We start from the raw sequence: 21,815 nt of genomic DNA on the forward strand, positions 1-21,815 counted from the left end.
AGCAAACTATTATTAAAGTGCCAATTGGCCGGCCCCGGCCTCTCTGCGCAGAGAGAGGCCATCACGGTGGTAAGGTGGTGATCTGAAAAGTGGGCCGGCCGAATGCTGGAGCAGTGGGCCCGTGAAAGGTGGAGACATGGCAAGTAGATGCGGTCCAGCCAGGAGTGGCGCGACCAATGGGCCTCCACTTGGACAAAAGTGAACGTCGAGACGTCGTCCGGGTGGTGGTCGCGCCAGACATCCACCAGGAAGTGACGTTCGATGATCTCCTGGAGGAAGTCCGCGGCGGCCAGGCACTGCTCGATCCCCGAGCAGTCTTGTTCCTTGAGGGTGGTGTTAAAGTCCCCGCCAGGAGCAGGCACTCGTGAGGATCCAAGGAGCCGAGGAAGGCGGACGCTTGCTGATAAAAAATGCCACCTCTCCAGGCCCGATGTTGGGGCGTAAATGTTGACAAGATTGACCACTGTTATATACTTGGGGGCAGCTGGCTTAGGAAGAAATCACTTGAGGCCAGAGAGCAGACAGCTAACAAAGCTACCATTTATTTACCGACATGGAGCTCACCTGACCAGCTCAAGCTAGCTGGGCTATCCCCTAATAATCTAACTCAATTGCCATAGGAACAAAAACCATGACAACCAAATACACAACAACCACAAGCCCCTCCATGTGGACCCGGAGGTGCAGCAGGTGGCCTGGCAGAGCCTCAGTGACCCCCAGCACCTTGGGCCGTAGGATAGGGGAGAACCGTGTCACCACCCCAGTCGTGTGGACCGAGAAGTGGCTAAAGTAGATCCCGTCCCCCCACTCCAGCCGCCGGCTATCTTCAGCAGCTGGATTCGTATGGGTCTCCTGCAGGAAAACCACAGAGTACCCCCCTTCCCGAAGGAAGGTGGAAGCTTGCCTGGTTTGGCTACGTGTAACCATTCCCACTCGCTTGGCCCGCTTCACCTGGTTGGCCAAGTCTTTTCCCAGTAGCATGGGGATAGGATAATTGTCATAGACTGCAAAAGTCCACATTCCTGACCAGCCTTTGTACTGGACAGCAGTTGCGCTGTAGGCAAGTCTACAGCTTGTGACATGAAGGGGTAAATTGTAACTTTGGCCTTTGGGTTGATGAATTTGGGGTCTACGAAGGATTGGTGGATAGTTGACACTTGTGCCCCCGTGTCTCTCCACGCAGTAACCTTCTTTCCGCCCACTCTCAAATTTTCCCTTCGCTCCAAGGGTATTTGAGAGGCATCCGGGCCTGGGGATCTTTGGTGTGATGGTGGTGTAATGAATTGCACTCGCATGGTGTTCTTGGGACAGTTGGCCTTGATATGTCCCAGTTCATTACACTTAAAACATCTTCCATCTGATGGGTCACTGGGCCGAGGTGCGTTACTGGAGACTGGTGAGGTGGAAGAGTAGGGCGTCTGTGGCTTTACTTGGGTTGTATGCGGGGTCTTTGGCTGTCCTCGGTTGTAGGGTTTATGGTCGGTGTGCCCCCTAGGGTATTCGTTCCCCTTGACAGTAGCTTTCTTGCTTTCTGCCAGTTCCATCCATTTGGCTCCAATCTCCCCCGCCTCAGCGAGATCTTTGGGTTTTCCATCTTGTATGTACCGTGTGATGTCTTCAGGAACACCATCCAAGAACTGCTCCATTTGTATGAGGAGGTGCAGTTCTTCCAAGGTTTTAACATTGTGTCCTGATATCCAGGCCTCATAATTTTTTACAACATAGTAGGCGTGTTTGGGAAATGACACATCTGGTTTCCACTTTTGGGTTCTGAAGCGCCGACGGGCATGATCTGGGGTTATCCCCATTCTGTATCTGGCCTTGGTTTGAAAAAGTTTATAGTCATTCATTTGCTGCTTAGGCATTTCAGCTGCCACCTCTGCTAAAGGTCCACTGAGCTGTGACCTTAATTCTACCATGTACTGGTCTTCGGGGATGCTGTACCCAAGACAGGCTCTTTCAAAATTTTCCAAGAAGGCCTCGGTGTCATCCCCTGCCTTGTAGGTGGGAAATTTCCTGTGCTGTGGAGCAATAATTGGCGCCGGGTTGTTAGGGTTGGCTGGCACATGCAGCCCAGCTTTTGCCAAGTCCAGTTCATGTTTTCTCTGTTTTTCCTTCTCTTCATTCTCTTTTTGTTGTTTTTCCATTTCTTTTTGTTGTTTTTCCATGTCTCGGCAGTGGGCCGCCTCTTCTTCTTCTTGCTTCCTTCTGTGGGCCAACTCATCTTCTTCTAGTTTTCTTTTGTGTGCTGCCTGTTTGATTTGTTCTTCTCTTTCTTTCATCTCTATCTCTGTTTGTTTTATTTCCAGTTGTCGCCTGTGTTCAGCTTCTCTGACTTGTTCTTCGGCCCCAGTTTTTGCCTTAGAAGTCCTGGTTCCAGTTTTCTTGTGTTGGGGTGCCCTCCGGTGGTTATATTATGAACTGCAGGCTCTGTTGCCTCCTGGGGTCTGCCTAGCAACAATGTTTTTTTTCCCTTTCTCTCTCTAGCTAATGTTCAATTAAAGGAAACCAGAAAAACCACTTTATTTGCATGTATATAGTGCTGGTATTGACTCTCAATGGGAGTGCTATTGTGTGACAAAAGACCCTTAACAGTCTGGTAATGGCTTCTTGCTTAACATGCAAGCCACAAACTGCCAGAGAGAGCAGAAAAAAAAATTCTCTTTGGTTTCTTTGAAAACCAAACCCTCTCTGCTAAAAAGTCCCTAGCAGAGAAAAGAAAAATATAATATTCCTACTGGCTTCTGGATTCTATCCCACTTCTGCCACCATGTCATAACTTTAGTCCCAGATTTGGACCTTAGCGTCCAAAATATGGGGGTTAGCATGAAAACCTCCAAGCTTAGTTACCAGCTTGTACCTGGTACTTGCTGCCACCACCCAAAAAATTAGAGTGTTTTGGGGCACTCTGGTCCCCCTGAAAAACCTTTCCTGGGGACCCCAAGACCCAAATCCCTTGAGTCTCACAACAAAGGGAAATAATCCTTTTTCCCTCCCCCCCCCAGGTGCTCCTGGAGAGATACACAGACACAAGCTCTGTGAATCCAAACAGAGTGACTCCTCCTCTCCGTTCCCAGTCCTGGAAACAAAAGCACTTTCCTCTTCACCCAGAGGGAATGCAAAATCAGGCTAGCAAATCCAACACACACAGATCTCCCCCTGATTTCTTCCTCCCACCAATTCCCTGGTGAGTACAGACTCAATTTCCCTGAAATTTCCCAGTAAAGAAAACTCCAACAGGTCTCAAAAAGAAAGCTTTATATAAAAAAGAAAGAAAAAATACATACAAATTGTCTCTCTGTATTAAGGTGACACAGACAGGGTCAATTGCTTAAAAGAATATTGAATAAACAGCCTTATTCAAAAAGAATACAAATCAAAGCACTCCAGCACTTATATTCATGCAAATACCAAAGAAAAGGAACCATATAACTTACTATCTGATCTCTTTGTCCTTACACTTAGAAACAGAAGATTAGAAAGCAGAAACTACTTCTCCAAAGCTCAGAGAAAGCAGGCAGACAGACAAAGACCGCAGACACAAACTTCCCTCCACCCAAAGTTGAAAAAATCCGATTTCCTGATTGGTCCTCTGGTCAGGTGCTTCAGGTGAAAGAGACATTAACCCTTAGCTATCTGTTTATGACAGAAGGAGAGCACCTGGCTCCTGTAGAGACCCATCCTACAGCCCCGGGTGTTTAATGTAGCAAAGATGATCGGTGCCATGAGGAGGGCTGGGGGGGATCCTCGCTGGCAGACACGTCCACAGCCTCCGTTGGGCTTTGCAGCAATCCGTGACCCACCCCGTAGGTGAGTAAAGAGTCACGGAAGAGGGGGACCCGCTGGTAGGCCGCGGCGGCCTGCTTTCCGGTCCTCTTACCCTCCCCCATGAGAGCCCTCGCGGCCCGGAGGATCTGATGGAAATCCCCCCACCACTGGAGAATAAGCTGGACCTTGTTACAGGAGCCATGGACGTCCTCAAGGAACTCCCGCAGCCCCTCTCTCAGCGTATAGGGGGGCGGAGGCGGGGTTACGGATCTACGACTGTCCCCCAACGGGGCCCCCATCATAGCCCTGTGGCCCACCGAGGCGGGCAGGCAGGCAGCAGACCCCCGACGTGGTGTCCAATGTGCTGGTGCCTCACGGCCTGCCCCACTTCCCAGTTCAACAGGGGGCGTTGGAGGGAAAACAGCAGCCCCTGGTGGGTCGGGACAAGGAAATACAAAGGCCGCTCCCTGGGGGCTATCCTTTAGGATACGGAAGGAATCAGCCCCAGAGGTGGCAATGGCATCACGGGAGGTGGAGGGGACAAGGATGGGGTCGGCATCAGGGACAGGACAGGGGTCAGGAGTAGGGGCAGGGCAGGGATCAGGAAGAGAATCAGGGAGGAGTGCAGAAGCAGGATCCCGAGCCTCAATGTTTGGGCCGCTGGAAGGCGGCCCCTCTCAGTCTAACTCAGGAATCTGGGGAGTGGGAAGGGGACCCTCAATGATGCCGGGCTCAGCCACTATGGCCGGTGAGGCAGCCATGGCATCCGGAGATGGACGGTTTTCAGTGGGGTCCCTGCCCGGGAAGGAAGTTGATTGCCCCACACCTAAGATGGACGCCCCAGGGGAATTGGGTCCTGGCAGCATGGCACTGGCCATTGCCTCAGTAGGCTAAGCGGCCGTCAGCGGGGTGCAACCTGCAGCCGGACAGACGGATGACTCCAGGGGACCCTCAGAGGTGAAAGCAGAAGCAGCAGTTAGGGGAAGGAAACCCAGGGAAAGGGGAACCGGGGTGAGGTAGCTCAGATCGAGGCCCGCTGGCAGAGAGTCGTCCTCCCCCTGCGTGACTGGGGTCAGACCCAGGGCCTCGATCTCCTCATAAATGGAGGGGAAATCACCTTCCACCACCCCACGGCACTCCCCGCCAGCACCCGAAGTGACACTTACCTTGGCGCTCCAGATGCTAAGGGGGCGAGAGGGGCTCCGGGGGCTTCCACAGGAAGGGACCGCGGAGGAGGGGCGATGTTACCTTCTGGTGCTGCCACATTGTCCCCAGCCAGCACCAACGAATGGGAGTTGTCAGGGGGCAAAGCGGAAGGCTCGGCATCGGTGCCCCCCTTCCTGCCTTTCCGGGGGGTCTCTGAATCTGAAGGATGGAACGGGGTCCAAGCCTTCCACTTGCCCCACTTCCCCTGTACTAAGGGCCAGCCCTCCATGGCATCATCTGGGGGCTGGCTAACAGAGGTCGGGTCGGGGGGCAAGGGCCATGGCTCAGGGACTCGGGGAGGCAATGGTGGGGCAGGACGAAGGAGGTTGGATTCTTCCTGGGGCAGGCCCTCTCCCATGCCCAGTGGTATCTCTGCCGCACCCTCCTCCACTGGCCCCGCCAGATCGCAGCAGCGGAGGTGGGGCTCTCCTGCTCATCTGGGCGCGCTGAAGGGAGTACCCCTTGGGTCTGAGTGGGAGTAGCGGTGGACCGAGAAGGAGGAGGGACAGCTTCAGGTGCCGGGCAGCCAGGGCATCAGCGATGACAGGGCCGGGACCCTGCTGGGGCTCAGGGGTCCCGGACGCTCCTCTGTGCTGGGCCAAAGGTCAGTCCCTCTGGATGTGCCTCATCGCCCAGCAGAGGTAGCATTGGGCCTCTCCCATACAATAATGCACCCAGTAGCGGGCTCCCTGGTAGGGGACCAGAAAGGACCTTTGAGCATCTCTCCGTCACGTACCGCCGGCAGCAGTTGAAGCTGCACTTGCCAGCGGAATGAGAGGACATGATGGAGGGCGGGGTCTTTGCAGCCCAACGGGAGAGGGCTGATGACAGAGATAGGGTGCCCCAGGGCAGAAAGGGTGGGCAGCAGGGCGGCATTGGGCAGGAAGGGAGGGACGGAGGTCAGGATTAAGCGGACCCCCAGGTCTTCCAACGGCATACAAACTTAAGTATAGAACCCTTCGGTGCTTGTATAACTAATTCTATTTCATCTTTTCGTTTTCTTTTTTGGGACCCAGAAAGTTGTTTTCGATACATTGTAACTTGTAAGGGTATTTTTTTAAAGAAATAACTGCTTAAATTATTGTTTAAAATAACTAATATAAGATAGCCATGAGTCTGTAGACACACCTCACAAGGCACTCCACCCTGACTGAGACACAGTAGACTTGGAAACCCATGTCATTTTTACAAAATCACTTTTTAATTTTAAATATATAGTGGGCATCAGTCTTAATGTTAGTTACAACTCTATATCAATACTGTAAATAGATTAATGGCATTATCCAATTTAATAAGCTGGGTTTCCAAGCAGTGGGGAAAATAGGACCCTAATTTTATTCCTAGGTAAAGCACAAAATGACCAAAATGAAGGCAGCACAGAATCATCTCATCTTGATTAACGTAGGACAGAAATGTTACAGAAGTCCTATCCACTAAAATTAGTGCAGCCATGGACAGAGACAAACTAATTTCTCTTTCCTACCTAATGTGACCTTGTTACAGAAGGACCCTCTCCAGGTTTTGTCACTCATCCTCTCTGATAAACAATGCCAATTATGACAGTGAACTTCCATCACCAGTTCATTTTACATAGACAACTGAGTAATCATATGATGATAACTTCTGATCACTTGCTATCTTGACTGGATATCAATACTGTGCTAGCAGCATGACTGCTTGAAGAGCCATTCTTTTCCATCAAGAGCTTATTCAGAACAAAAATATTTTTTGAGATATTTCTGTGTTGCACCCACACCTCTAAGCTCTGCCTGTTCATATGTCTGACCTTAAAATTGTGCCTTATTTTGGTTGGAAAGATGTGAGCAATAGCAGCACATTTTTGGCACTGACAGAAATACATGATAAATCACTGCCTCTAAAGTTCCATCAAAAAGTTGGAAGGTGAACGGGGTTGCCACGGACATTTCCAGGAGCGATGTAAACCAGTGCTGGCATAGCCATGCCGGAGCTATCAGCATGACCTGGTCCCAGTCCCTGTGGATCTTGAGGACCACCTTGTGGACCAGCGGTATCAGTAAGAACACATAAAGCTCATACTAGGAGTAGGAGAACTGTCAGCCCTGCCATTTTCTTGTTGTTCGCTTGTGCTTGCATTATTAGTATTATCTTCAGTCCGCGGTTTCTTTTCAGGAATCTTTTTAATCCGCTTCCCCATTTTGTGAGGGTTAGTTTAGTTTAAACTAGATAATATAATCTGTAAATCCACTTAACCAGGCACACGTAAACTGCAATACATCACGATGCGCTGAAAGCGAACGAACGCTTGAGGGCACCACTGTCAACCTCTCCGTATTGTGGAACTCCCACTCTTCCCTCAGGATACCTTGCAGGGCCGGCTCCAGGCACCAGCATAGGAAGCACGTGCCTGGGGTGGCACACTGTAAGGGGCGGCATTCTGGCCAATCTTAGGGCGGCGCTCCTCTGACTGCCCCACCTTTTTTTCCCCTCTGGCAGTGCTCCTCCTGCCACGCCACCCTTTTGCTCCGGTGGTGCTCCTCCTGCCATGCCTGCCAATGGATCGTCTTGCACATCCCCTGGGGTGTGCTCACTCCACTTTGGAGACCACTGTATTAGGGGATAGAATTACACAGATAGGGAAGGAGTAAATGTAAATAACTAACAGCTATATAATAAACAAACCCAATGACACAGCAGCTTTTCCCTGCCAGCGTGAAGCTCAGGCCCAAGAATGAAACTAAACTCACCCTGACATTTAAGAAATATGACCTCCAACTTAGAAACCCTAATTGCTTTCTCACTCAATTCCCAGCACTTCAGTGCCGGCAGTGAAGTCCAGGACTTCTACTCCATAGGTAATTGAAGCCCTTGGAGGAGGAACACTGGAAAGTCCCTCGATGGATGTCAGGACAGAAGAAGCGGACCAGGAACCCTCTGGATGGTGTTGTTCTCCAGGTGCAGGACAGATAAGATGGTAATGTGTGTCTTCTTTTCTTTTCACTCTGGGAACAAATGGTGTTCTTCACTGATGCACAAGTGCCACGAAGACCTGAAGCCATACACACCGTTGTTATGATGGACTGCCCCATCAGCCTGTGATCCCAGTTATTTTATAGAATCTATGGCGGGAAAACATGATATGATCTATAGAAAGGCGGGAAACTGTCTGAGGTGATGGAAACTTGGGGATCACCCAGTGGCGCGAAAAACCCACTCAGTCCAGTTTTATCCAGACCAGGCTGACAGTGTACAGGTCACAAGATGACAGTTTTCAGACTCCATCTTGGATTACCACAGTGTTCTTAAAATTGCTGCTCGTAGGGTCTGATACTCACACATAATTTAATAAACAGCGTGTAATGAACCAGAGAACAATACAACAGTCCATACCCAAAACAGAGTTGCAGATAGTGCACTATTTGATAATAGTCCAATATCCAGTCCACATCCTTCATTCTCTTGGAATGCAATATTACTTTCAGCAATGCCTGTTTTTTCAGTCTCGTTTGTATTGAGCGTTTCCTCCCATGCAAGAACACTAGTCTGGACTGTTTTTGTATTTAAATCACACATTTTAACAAAATCATCACAGCTTTTTTCATCACAGGCTTGCTCTGAACTATTAGGCCCACTACTAGCTGTAGTGACTAGCGGTTCTGCCTGATCTTCTTTAGGCCTAAACCTACAATCAAACAAAGTACGACCACCCTTCCTGATTTTTTCAAGTAGGGCTTCTTTTTCTCTCTGTTTCTGAGCTCCGGAGTTACGTTTGTACTCCATAATGACACTCTGCCTGACCGCCAGTCACACCAGCAGGGTGCAGCAGCACTTTGGCAAACTATTAATGTCCAAATGGGCTATTTTTAACCATCGGCGTAGGGTGGGTTTTTTTTAGCAGTTGTAATGTAAATTGTGCTATTGTGGGCTTCAGCTATTTTGCTGACCCTCACGCCAAAATATATTGTCTGCCTGAGAAGTGCTGCACTTCCTTTCACCCACCAGAGGGCGCTATGGCTTGGCACCAAATACAGCCGGGTGGTGTGTGGGGTGGACATGTGTGCACCAGGGAGCCACTGCCGCTGTGCACTGTGCAGGGCAGGCTGGAGCCAGTCCCCATGCTGCTGCTGGCCCGATGTGACATCGTCCATGGACGTGGAGCTGGACCACATGCGGCATCTGGTGAACGTGTGCACAAGCTGCGCCTGCGCGGATGCAATCCGCCTGACATTTGGGGGGCCCACGGACCCTTTTAAATCATCCGGGCCTGTAGACGTGTGGACTCAGCCCCGCGGCGCCTCCTGCTGGTGACTTCAGGGAATTAGCTCAAGCTCAGCCCGGAGCACCCTCTGCAGGCCGGTGATCCACCTGTCCGCTGCTAGCCCCAGTGTCCCTCCTTGGACTCCGGTGCCACTTTAACTGGGTCTCCTCCCTCCCAGGGGAACCCTCACCCCACTATCCCCTCTTGCCTCAGTCGTGGCTACTGCCAGTCTCTGTTTAGCCCCCGTGCCCTGCGGCAGACTGCAGTGTATCAGCCGATCATCACAGGCAACAAGTGGTTTGGACTGGCTGCCTTTACCCACGCTCCAGCTGCCCCTCTGCAAGCCCAGTACCTAGGAGGCCTAGAACCAGCTCTGCAGCTTGGGGAGTTGCTGGCCTAGGGCTTTCCAGCTCCTAAGGCCTTTCCCCAGCCCTGCCTTCCTCTAGGTCCCCCAGGTGAGTTCCCGAGCAGCCAGACCCGTCTCCCTCTCTAATCAGAGAGAGACTCTTTTCTGCTTCTGGTTCCCTGGCCTTCTTATTAGGCCCTGTGGCTCAGTTTGGGGTGTGGCCACAGCTGCAGCCACTTCCCCAATCAGCCCAGCTTAAAGGCTGCTTGCCCCAGCCCCTTCCCCGGGCTGTTTTTAACCCCTTCAGGGCAGGAGCAGAGATCCACTCTGCTACACACCTCCCCCCTTAAAACTCCCACCCATGGGGATAGGAGGGTTTTTTCCCCTGGACTAGCCGCCCATGTGCCTCCAGTGCCACTCGCTTCCTTTCGGATTCCTCCAAACACTTCCGCAAGCGGACCTCCTCATCTACGACGGCCGCATACTCGTTAGCGAGGTCCACCGCACTCGCCTCAGACTCACGGAGGGCCCGCTCTGCTGCCTCAAGCCGTGCCAGTAGATTTGAGTCCCCCAGGCCCTCTTCCTTCAGGGTCTGGGTCCCCTTGGTGGTCTGTCCCACAACCACCTGGGTCCATTTTGTTTCTCAGAGATGTCCCCCCTGGAACCTCATCTCCTGCTGGGCCTACTCTGTCTGCGTCCCTCTCCCCCTGGCAGGCGGGGTGATAGTTTGGGTCCTGGCCTCCTGCAGGGTCCCCATGATCTCCACCTCGGCCTGTGTCACCATCTTCAGTTCCTGCATGGCCCCTTCCGGGCCTCCAGGCACCTCCATCGGCCAACCCTCAAGTCTCTTGAGGGGGCAGTGCCTCCTAATGTGGCCTGGTTTCTGGCAGCCCCAGCAGACTCCCTGCCTCCTCGCTGCCTTAGGCCTTCTCCGTCTCTTCGTGGGCCTAGACCCCCCCGGGTTGCCCTGCCCTGTGTTCCTTGGGCCCAGACAGTCCCTCCAGAAGTGGCCCACTTGCCCACATGTGCAACATACTGGTGGCTGCCTGGGTTCCCGCACCCAGCAGACTGCCTGAGGGACCTGCCGCCTCCTCTTCTCTGGGTGAGGCACCCTGCCCCCAACCCAGTACGGACAGTCCCTCCTTAAATGTTCTTGCCTGAAACAGGCATAACACATCTGGCGCTCAGCCGCAGGCCTCCCGGTCCCGGCTTTCCGCCTCTCCCAGCTATCTCCACCATGCCTCCAGAACTCCATCCTGAGGACATTCACCAGGGCCCGCTGCTCCTGTACCAGCTGGCTCACTTGTTCCCGGAGGGCCTCCTGCACCTCCCACATGTCCTGTTGGGCCTCCCGGATCCCCTGCAGGTGGTCAGCCCCCTGTCTCTGGGGCCCTGACACTGGGGTCCAACCAGGGATTCCATCGGGGGCCTCCGTGTAGAAGATCCCTGTGTATCCCGGATCCATCATCCTCCAGATCCCCTCAGTCCAGGCAATAGTCCGCAGTCCTTGTCCAGGCCCCTTGTGTCAGGGGCGGACCTCTATGCCCGCATTCTCCACCATGTGTAGAAGTGTGGACTCACCCCCGCGGCGCCTCCAGCTGGTGACTTCAGGGAATTAGCTCGATCTCAGCCCGGAGTGCCCTATGCAGGCTGGTGATCCACCTGTCCGCTGCTGGCCCTCATGTCCCTTTCTGGACCCCGGTGCCACTTTAACTGGCTCTCCCCCCTTCCAGGGGAACCCTCACCTCACTATCCCCTCTTTGCCTCAGTCGTGGCTACTGCCAGTCTCTGTTTAGCCCCCGTGCCCTGGGGCAGACTGCAGTGTATCAGCCGATCATCACAGGCATCAAGGGGTTTGGACTGGCTGCCTTTACCCACCCTCCGGTTGCCCCTCTGCAAGCCCAGTACCTAGGAGGCCTAGAACCAGATCTGCAGCCCGGGGAGTTGCTGGCCTAGGGCTTCCCAGCTCCTAAGGCCTTTCCCCAGCCCTCCCTTCCTCTAGGTCACCCGGGTGAGTTCCCAAGCAGCCAGGCCTGTCTCCCTCTCCTGTCAGAGAGATACTCTTTTCTGTTTTTGGCTTCCTGGCCTTCTTATTAGGCCCTGTGGCTCAGTTTGGGACGTGGCCCCAGCTGCAGCCACTTCCCCAATCAGCCCAGCTTAAAGGCTGCTTTCTCAGCCCCAGCCTCTTCCCTGGGCTGTTTTTAACCCCTTCAGGGCAGGAGCAGAGATCCACTCTGCTACAGGGCCCCTAGGTAATTGCCCCCATTTACTCCCCATCGGCGAGCCTGCGAATGTGGACCTAATTGAAAACCTAATCGAAATACGCCTTTAGAATTGGACCTGTTTGAAGACCTGACTGGCTCCTCCCTTCAGGTGTTTGGAGTGATGTTTCTTTCATCCCAGTCTACCTGATCGCCATTGGCTGAATAGTCTAACACCACCATTTTGGTTTTCACAACTCGGATTCCTTGCGGCCGTCGCTTTCTCTCTCATTGTGACTACTTAAAACTAACTTTGACTATTTAAATCTTTATAATTATAAAACAAATTACATATTTATATGCATCTTATCACCGTGTTTCACTGTCACCACTCCAATTTCACTAATTTACATAAGCCCAAATCTCCTTCTCCTCCTGCTTCAGTTAGTGGTGGCAGATCAGCACCCTTGATGCTGGACAGCGCCTGAAGCTGACCAGCGTTTTCAGCACAGGGAGCAGCTGAAAAATCCTCTGTATCCGTGTTGTATCTGTAGGATTGTTGCGTGGTTGGGCACTTTAGCGAGAATGTTTCTCCTTTGTGACAGGGTTGGAGGGCTGGAGCGGGTGTTGAAAATGTAGTAAGACATAAGTGAAAGGCAACGTGTGTAGATGTATCCTGAACAAATCTGTCTTCAAACTGATGCACTGGAAATTGTTCATGAGTGAGTGCAGAGCTTAAATTCTCATACTGTATTTCCTGGATGCCCCCTCCCCCTGCCTTTCCCCCAGTCTCTGCCTACCAGACAAACAAAAAGCTACTCAAGGAGGCTCCACAGCTGTATCATGTTGTTTTCATACTTCTTTTTTCCTTCCCTGACCTTGCTCCTGAGATCAGTTGCAGCGTGTCTTCCTTTCTTGATCCAGGACCTCACACACGGCTCAGCAATGGACATCATGGGAGGTGGTCCTGCCAAACTAATGAAAAGTAGTGTTGATGTGGTGTGCACTTTCAGAGATGATTATGTTCATGTGTGAGAAACTCTGTTCACGTTCACTTGATGTTATGAGTATGATATTGACGCACTTTACAAGAGATTTTATGGGAGCTGGCATTGCCTTGTGATGATTGTCTTTGAACCCACGCACTACCGCTCTCTCATCCAGTTGCAACGTATGGCAAAGAGTCTGGACTTCATGTTCTGCATGGAGGATGCTGGCATTCTGCGGCCAGTTCCCAGGATGTAGAAATTTGACAACAGCAACAAGTTGCTCATCCATTTCGTCTATGAGCCTGTGCTGCAGCAGGTTTGTCAAACTTCTATAGAATGGGGATCAGCTGATTGATATGATGCCCTTTGCACTGATGTTCAGCGCAATGCCCTGAAATTCCATCACAGCTTCAGCTTCTCGTCTCTTTTGCTTCCCTGATTCTTGCACTTTGTGCCCCAAAACTCGCAGCTGCCTCTGAATTTTGTCATGTGCACTTTGGATGTTGATTTCCCTGGACTGTAACCCAAGTGAGTTGTGCTAACTCTTGTAGAGCATCAGAGAGTATGCCCAGATTGAGTCTAAGAGATGTTGATGTCAGGGGTTTCTGGAGTCCTCTGAACATGTCTTTTTCTTTACCTTGTGCTTCAGCTGACTACGGGAAGGTAAGCAGGAGAGCACGGTAATTCTTCATACTGCTTTCACTGCCTGGCTACTTGATACAACCCATTGTGTTCCCAGAAGGCGCCCAGTTTTCAAGATTTCTACATGCAAAGTTGCTGCACATTCTTGATGTTCCCTTCTGCTTTTTGGGGAGGCATGTTACAGAGAGTACAGTTTGTCCATAAACACTTTAAAGTGGTTGACTCCCTAAACATCTTGCATGATGTCGTGAACAAAGAGTTCCCATCGGTGGGCAGAGCAGTGTCAAGCAATTACCTTTGGAAAATGCAGCGGAAAACCACTCCGCTTTTCTGACCTAACATGACTGCGGCTCCATCACAAATAAGAGCAAGAGTTGAGGCATCAGTGGCTGGAAGTTTGATTAGGTCAACAAATGTGTTCGTAGGCTGCTCCAGCTCGTCTGCAAATCGAATGTAAATGATGAGTGGAAGCCTGGCTCAAAGTAGTGGCCTCATCGGTCATTACTGCAGTTTTGCACTTATGGGATATTATATTTTTAAATATTTTTTTCTTCATTTCCTCTGCAATATGCTGTTCTATACTAGTGCAGGTGACTTTGAGTTCAGAATTCGCACCAGATTTAGGCTGTTTAACTTCTGCAGATCAACTTCTGTTTCAAAATTATAGGAGGGACGATTTTGTTTTGCCAGTTTATACAAAGTACGGAATCCTCTGCACGTAGCCTCAGTATGCTGCAACTGCCCTTGCACGACATACCATCAATTTATCTTTCTCTGCCTAACTCTGAATAATTTCTGCGTTTTTATGACTCTGAGACTTTGTGCTCATGTATCTCTTTCCTCAGAGAGACTTCATTTTCTTTAATTTGCTGTCCCCATAGTTTGAAATATCAGAATTAGTCCAAACTTTAACAATCTTCAAGCCATGACCTCTCCTCATAAATCCAAGAAACTGTACTTTTGTGCTGATACTGCAACCCAGTTTACCTTTTCTAACGTTTAGCTGTGGTTTTTGTGTTTTTTTTTTTAGCAAAAACTCTTTTTTTGGCTGTCTGACCAACACAGCGATAGGTCACTTCCGCCACGTTCCAGTTCATTGTTGTGTTCTTGCTTGTTAGGGTTACCCTGTACTGCTTCTTCATCTTGACGAACAACAGTTTCACTAACTTCCCCATTGTTCTCCGAATCAGAGAGTTTCCTCTTTCTTGTGGGAAAAATTAGTGATTTTATTTTTTTGACTTGTGTTTGGAAATTGAGTACTGTACAGAGAAATTAACCATACGTACAAATCCGGTGAGATTATCCAGTGATCTTCGCCCTCGCTGATTACGTCAGAAAGACATGCTTATTTACATTCTGTGTCAGCTGCCTATATCTGTAGTCTGCCAGCCTCCAAAGGGCTCCAGCTGCTCTCCATATACAGTATGTAAATATGTTAATTTGTCATAGTTACCATGAAAATAAATTGCACAGTACTCACAGATATATAGTGTTGCATTATTATTTTTATCAAAGCTACACTTTGTATTGTGTACACCAGGAGTTCTCAACCTTTTTCTTTCGGAGGCCTCCATCCCTCAACGTTCCATAAAAACTCCAGGGCCCAGAAGGAGGCTCTTGGGGCTTCAGCCATTGGACGGGGGGAACACGGGACTTCTGCCCTGTGACAGGGTGGTGGCTGCACTTCCACTGCGGGGCTGTGGGGTGGGAAAGGGGTCTTGGGGCTTTAGCCCCAGAGGGGGGAGGTGCTGGGGCTTGGGGCTTTGGACCCCCCAGAGGACCATGTAGCCTGGTTGAGAACTGCTGGTTTACACCACGCGACAGCATCAGACTGAGGTTAATACTTGAAAACATTTATGAGAGCTCTGCTCTGGACAGCTCTGGCTGAACTTAAGACCTGAGTGAGTGTGAGTGTCGTATTTGTTTGTGTGTCTGCGTCTCCCAGTTGCTTAATTAGACTCTAGTTAGGACAACAAAGGAATGCAACACTGTTACAGAAATTGACTGATGGATCATCTGGGCCTGGGGTTGTTAATTTTCACATGTCTTATGAAATCCATAATGCCATGGAATGTGCTGAGGTTTCTGCCAATCCTCTCTTGTAGCCTAACCATAGAATAGTAGCCTGCTAATCTGGTGGGACCTGAACATGCCAGGATCCCAGAGGTAGAATTGAAGCCAATTGCTCCATTATCCTGTCCATAGAGTGTAAAGGGCTGGATTATAGGCTTTATTATTTAATACATATAATGGTAGACATGGCTCCTGATACTCAAATTTATTTCTACAGCCTGTCAGGAGTAGAAGTAAATCTAGCTAAATTAGAAGGATTTAGCCATTATTAGACTGAAATCTTTAATGGAGCCAATCAATTACATACACGTGAGGTAGTTGGGGTAGTTAAAGTTCCTCCAGCAGTGGGGCTCTGGTGGTGATTTGAAGGGCCAGGGTCTCTGGCTGCTACCTGGAGCCCAGGGCCCTTTTAAATTGCTGGTCTGGGGATGTTGTCCCCTGCCAGTATGGTCGGCTGCCTCCTGCCCAGACTGGCTTACTTCCACCTCTGTCTCCAGGTCCCTGCTGTGCATCAACGATCATTATGATTTGAATCAGCAAGGCGACCCACTACCTGACATTCCTGGGTCACGACCCATACTTTGAAAAATGCTGCCTTAGAAGCCGGACCCTTGGCTTCGGTGGCAATTCGGCGGTGGGTATGCTGAAGGTGCAGGACTGGCAGATCACCCGCAGAACTGCTGCTGAATCCGCATGACCAGCGGGCCTCCTGCAGAAACACTGCAAAAGGCTGCCTGACTGCTGTGCTTGGGGCGACAAAAAAATAGAGCCGCCCTGGTTCTTGGTTTAGGCTTGTAGCAGTGATGGAATAAACTACAGGTTCAAATCAAGTCTCTGGAACATCCTCAGCTGGGATGGGTCATCAGTCCTTTGTTCAGTGCTTCAGTTTGTAGCAAGGTTCCTCCAGAAGTAAGAAGCAGGATTGAAGACAAAATGGAGATGCTGCTGCCGCCTTTCATAGCCCTTTTGCCATGTGGCTTGTGCTTTCTTTGTTCCAATCACGAGCCACCCAGGACATGGCATGGAAAAACCTTAGGGCTGGTCTATACTACAGGGAAAAATCGATCTTATATACGCAACTTCAGCTATGTGAATAACGTAGCTGAAATCGAAGTATCTAAGATCGAATTACTCACCGTCCTCACGGCACGGGATCGATGTCTGCGGCTCCCCCTGTCTATTCTGCAACTCCGTTCGGGTTGGTGGAGTTATGGAATCGATATAAGCGCATTTGGGGATCGATATATTGCGTCTAGATGAGACATGATATATCGATCCCCGAGCAATCGATTGCTACCCGCCGATACGGCGGGTAGTGAAGACGTACTGTTAGAGTTCTGTCCATAGGCATGTCCCTGCATGCCTTGCTGAGTCACAAGCTGTATCTGCCTTCTCTCAATGGGTCAGTTGTATAGCTGATGGTCCTTAATGGGCCATCAAGCAGGCTAGGCAGCGCTGACGCCACATTGTCTGGGGTGTTACCCAGAAACATAACACAAGTTTGAAATACAGACAGGATAGAGCCTGTTGTCAGATGCTACTGTTGGAGAAAAACTCTGTTCTTGCGTTTTCTTTGGGTGCAGCAGAATCAAATACTTTATTATTTCTCAAGCAATTGCAATAGAGGGAGGGAGTGCCCTAGGACACAGGGTCGCCCCAGTCCCGGGCAGGTCTCTCAACAGGTAAACAATTACAGCAAGCATTTATGCCTTTGTTACAGACAATAACAAGCAATTATACAGACAATAATAAGCAACAGCTGCATTTTGTTTATACATCCTGCTATCTTATTTTTCTCACTTCTAGAAGACACCAGTCTACATATTTGATTATCAGTGCAAGATCGTGACAACTTCTCACACAGTTCTTTCCCACTCACCTCACACCATCCTCGCTTCTACAAGTCTCGCGTCATTAGGGTTACAGCTGCCTAACTCTTGTTAACTGCTAGCCTGACTCTTGCTAACAGACTGACATGCATTAAGATCTCCTACAAATCCTTGTCAATTCTTTCCCTACTTCCACACTACTGATGTGGTGCTCTGCTCTGTTCAATGTCGATATCAATTGGCTGCGTGCATGTGTTTCCTCTGTGTGCTGCCCCAGCTCTGCGCAGATCGCCGACCCAGCAGATCCCGAGAGAACCCCCAATGACCACAGACTCTAGTAAGGTATGAAGGCACTTCGACCAGGTTTATTGTCAAACGAAGCACAATGATAGTTCCCTCTAGATGTTACTCTACAGGACATACTACGAGTATGTGCCCCCTGGCAATGGACTCAGCTCAGTCAGTGGCAGGACTTTCCACTGCCCCCTAGGCTGAACAAAGACACTGCCCCAGGGATGCATTCTTATACATAGGTACAAACACGTTACACATCACTCCTGACATACTGAGGTGCAACCCCTCTACATAGTAAGGTGCCGCCTCTCACCTTGTACATGTTGGTTTGAACAAAACAACTCTATCCATCATATTACCCTTTTGCCCCTGTCATTGGGATGGGTCAGTCTGTTCCTTGTTATCTGTGTGGAGTGTACAAGTATGTGAATATTCTGATCTCTAGTGTTCAGTACCTTTTAGGTATGTCTCTTTTTGCAGCATCAGCCCTTTCCTTGCCAGCTTCTGTGAGCAGGGCCTGCCTCTGGCTCACAGCTTCACTTTGCTTTATGTTAGCAAAGTCTTGACCATTACTTTAGTTCAGGCCTTAGGCCTCAAACCAGCCTCTGATACCAAGGTTTATATCTCAGGGCCCCCTCTTACTACAATACGTATAACTTTAAATACAAAAATGCTACATGCATACAGATACCACAGTCATAACCAGCAAATCATAACCTTTTCATAGACACCTCACACGACAACCTTTATACAACAGTTGATGCAAATATATACTCAATGGTTGCAACAACGATCTATACGGTTACAGTTTGTCAATAACATCACAGCAAGTCACATGTCCATGAATGATTCAGCAATTTGCCAGGCCGTTGCCATTGTTTACTTGTTAGTTTGAACATTCCCAGGAAAGCTCAGATGTGGATTGGTGTCTCCCAAAGTCCATTGTTAGTTAAGTACTCCCAATTGCTTGAATAATTCCTTCATACTATGTTGGCCAAATTTGCCTTATGTGTTCCCTACAGCAAACACTTTAAATATAAGCATAGAGCCAAGGCTCATAACTTCAGATATAAAAATGATACTCACATGCAGAGAGCATAATCATAACCAGCAAATTACAGCCTTTCCATAGACACCTTACTTGACCTCCTTTGTACACGATTTGGTGCAACTATAGGACCTTGGTTGAAACAATGATCTATATGGTCACAGTTCATGTCAATAATGTCACAATGCATTAGTCAGATTGAAGCTATCTTCTCCAGTTGTACGTTCTTCCAATGGTCAGCAAAACAACAAGTCTTCTTTAACCAGACCTTCATTCACATAATGTACAAGCAGTAGGAAAACAGCTAGATTAGCTACATCAGTCGATTCAGCCAACTGTATAGCATAATATGGACTACTTTTCACTCTATGTACAATTGTAGTCTCTACATTATTTGATGTTATTAATTCTTCGTGACAACGTATTATTGGACAAAGGTACCATGTCAATTCTTTTTGCAGCTTTTTCTCTGAGCATGCAATGACCTATGTTTTTTATACAGGACCAATCAAGCTCTCTGCTATGGTACGGGCTTCTGATGTTTTTGCTACTTGGTAGCTCACATGGTATGATGCTTTAAGTGCATTTTCATTACCAGTACTTGCTTTGGATATAAAACTGGTAATGTCACTTTTCCTCTCAGCTAATTTTCGGTTGAAAAAAATCAACAGGCTTTTCGAGTTGTGGAGGATGCCTAGTTTCTAAATGGTGCCGAAGTAGAGAAGGTTTGAGGCTGCTGTTTGCTAGAACATTACCACAAATTACACACAGTGGTTCTGGACGTTCTTGATCACCAGTGCAGGTAAAGCCATATTTTATATAATCATCATCATATTTTCTTTTCTTTGTAAGTGACTTTCCAGGACCATCATGATCATTAGACTTAGATTTTCCACAGTGTGGACTTGAGGAAACACTAGCTGGTTCTTGCGTCTTTACACTTTCCTTTTCAGCCACTTGTCCATTGAACTTGTGTATAAAAGTTCTAATAAAAATAACACAGAGAGACTGCTAACAACCAACAAACTAGAAAACGAGAAGATTCACTAACGTGTCACAGAAGCAAAACAGCACTCCAGAGAGAATGACTTAGTATCGAGGTGCCTTAATGCTGCTACACTAGCTACAGTGTGGTTCCGGCTGGTTTGCCACGCAAACACCTTTTCTTCCGCCACCAGGACTGTCCCTGGGGGGGGGGGTGCTCCATGAGGGACAAATTAGCTTGGACCACCCCCCACGTACAGCATGGCCCCTGCTCACTCTGCCCATCAAGCCACCCAACTTCCCCTGTCTGCCAAGGGGTCCGAGCTGCCGCCTGCCCACCACAGGGCGCAGGCTGCTGGCCCTGCACTGGGGTCTGGACTGCTGGCTCCGCATTCCACAGGGCTCGGCTGCTGGAACCCGGTAACCACTGGGGCTCGGGCTTCTTGCTCAGCTCTCCACTGAGCTCGGGCTGCTCGTCCCCACTGACCAAGGGGCTTGTGTTGCTGGCCCGAACTGCCCAGCCCCGTGCTCCACAGGGTTTGGGCTGCTGACCCCATGCTGACTGCTGGGGCTTGGGCTGGGGCTGGCCCTCCCCCCCCCGACCCCGATGGCAACTGAGCCACCCTGCTCTCCAGGGCTTCTGCTGCTAGTTCCAACTGCCCACCCCGCTCTCCATGGGGCTCTGGCTGCGATGACCACTGGGGCTCAGCCTGCTGGCCCCAACTGCCGTGGGATCGGACTGCCGGCCTCCCCACTGACCAGGGCTCAGCTGCCTGCTCAGCACTCCATGGGGCCCATCCTTGTCTGTGTGGCCCCACCCACACATGGGCCCACCCGTCTCTGCCAGCCCACTCACATAGGCCCACCCATGTCTGCATAGCCCCACCCCGCCTGTGTCAGCCCGCCCACATGGGCCCATCCTTGTCTGTGTGGCCCTACCCCCACCTGTGTCATCCCGCCCACATGGGCCCACCTCTGCCTGTGTGGCCCGACTCCCACCTGTGCCAGCCCACCTGTCAGCCCGCCCACATGGGCCCATCCTTGTCTGTGTGGCCCTACCCCCACCTCTGTCAGCCTGCCCACATGGGCCCACCTCTGCCTGTGTGGCCCCACTCCCACCTGTGCCAGCCCACCCACGTGGCCCTACCCCCGCCGGTGGCAGCCCGCCGACATGGGCCTGTCCTTGTCTATGTCAGCCCGCCCATATGGGCCCACCCCTGTTTGGGTCACTCCGCACAGAGGCACCACCTTCATCCCTGCTCCCCTGGCATCTGCCGTCTCCTCTTACTCTCTCCTCTCATTTTCACCTAACAAAGCCATGGCTGGTACCAGGTCCTGACCGGACAGGGACAGTGCTGCACCCATCTAGGACTGTCCAGCTTTAAACCGGAAGAACAGCCTCCCTAGTCTGGACCCTGCTCTCCCACCTAAGCCCCAGAGCAATCTGTGCTCCAGGAGAAGATAGGTGGAGGAGCGCCTAGCTCGCGTGCAGGGCACAATCCGCTCAGCGTGTCAGAGGCTGCCTAACCCACACAAAATGGGGGAGGGCCTCCCTTATAACCTTTAGCCCGGTGGTTTAATCCTCCGCTGCTTGATGAGGAGAAAGGATCTGAAGAGAGATCTCCCACCCTCTGGGGAGTGTTCAAAGCTGGGACTGCAAAGTGAATTTCATCTGTTTCTGGCTCAACTAATATTTAATTGTTCAGCCCAAGTGGAACAGTTTCAGCAGGAGAGCTTGAGAAAGCTCTGCCTGAGTGTATCACTTAGCTCTGTGGTTAGGGGCTCTCACCTGAGAGAACCCTGCTTGTCAGGCTGTTGGGGGTGGCCTTGATCGAGGCGGCACCCGCTTCCTTGGTGCGTACCCTAACCGCTGGGTAAACGGGACTGCATCCTCTGACAGAATGAACCCGTCGAAAGGGAATACGTGAAGGAAATTCAGTTTGTTTATTTCGGGGGCGGACTAAGACAGTGCTGCAATGAGACATTTAAGGCTGCTTGTTAAAATACCATTCCGTATTGCTGGAGCATCAGCATTGACCTGGTGCTTGGGGGCACGTCCCAAGGTACCGCTTCTCCAGCGGCCTTTTTGGTTTTGCAGCTATGAGTCCTGGAAAGGGGATTTCTGAGGATGTGGGGGGACAATCCCCAAGTTCTCTGACTCTCAGACTTGACCAAGGCTGAGAACAAATGAAGATGTC

The 21,815-nt window shown here is 50.4% G+C and overlaps 1 pseudogene; it reads right to left on the reverse strand.

The window, feature by feature from the left end:
* Nucleotides 1-20,487, reverse strand: part of LOC115647272 — a 55,588-nt pseudogene extending 35,101 nt beyond the window's left edge.
* Nucleotides 20,488-21,815: the final 1,328 nt, after the last annotated feature.

The sequence above is a fragment of the Gopherus evgoodei genome, chromosome 2, assembly GCF_007399415.2.
Source record: "Gopherus evgoodei ecotype Sinaloan lineage chromosome 2, rGopEvg1_v1.p, whole genome shotgun sequence".
NCBI classification, from domain to species: domain Eukaryota; kingdom Metazoa; phylum Chordata; order Testudines; family Testudinidae; genus Gopherus; species Gopherus evgoodei.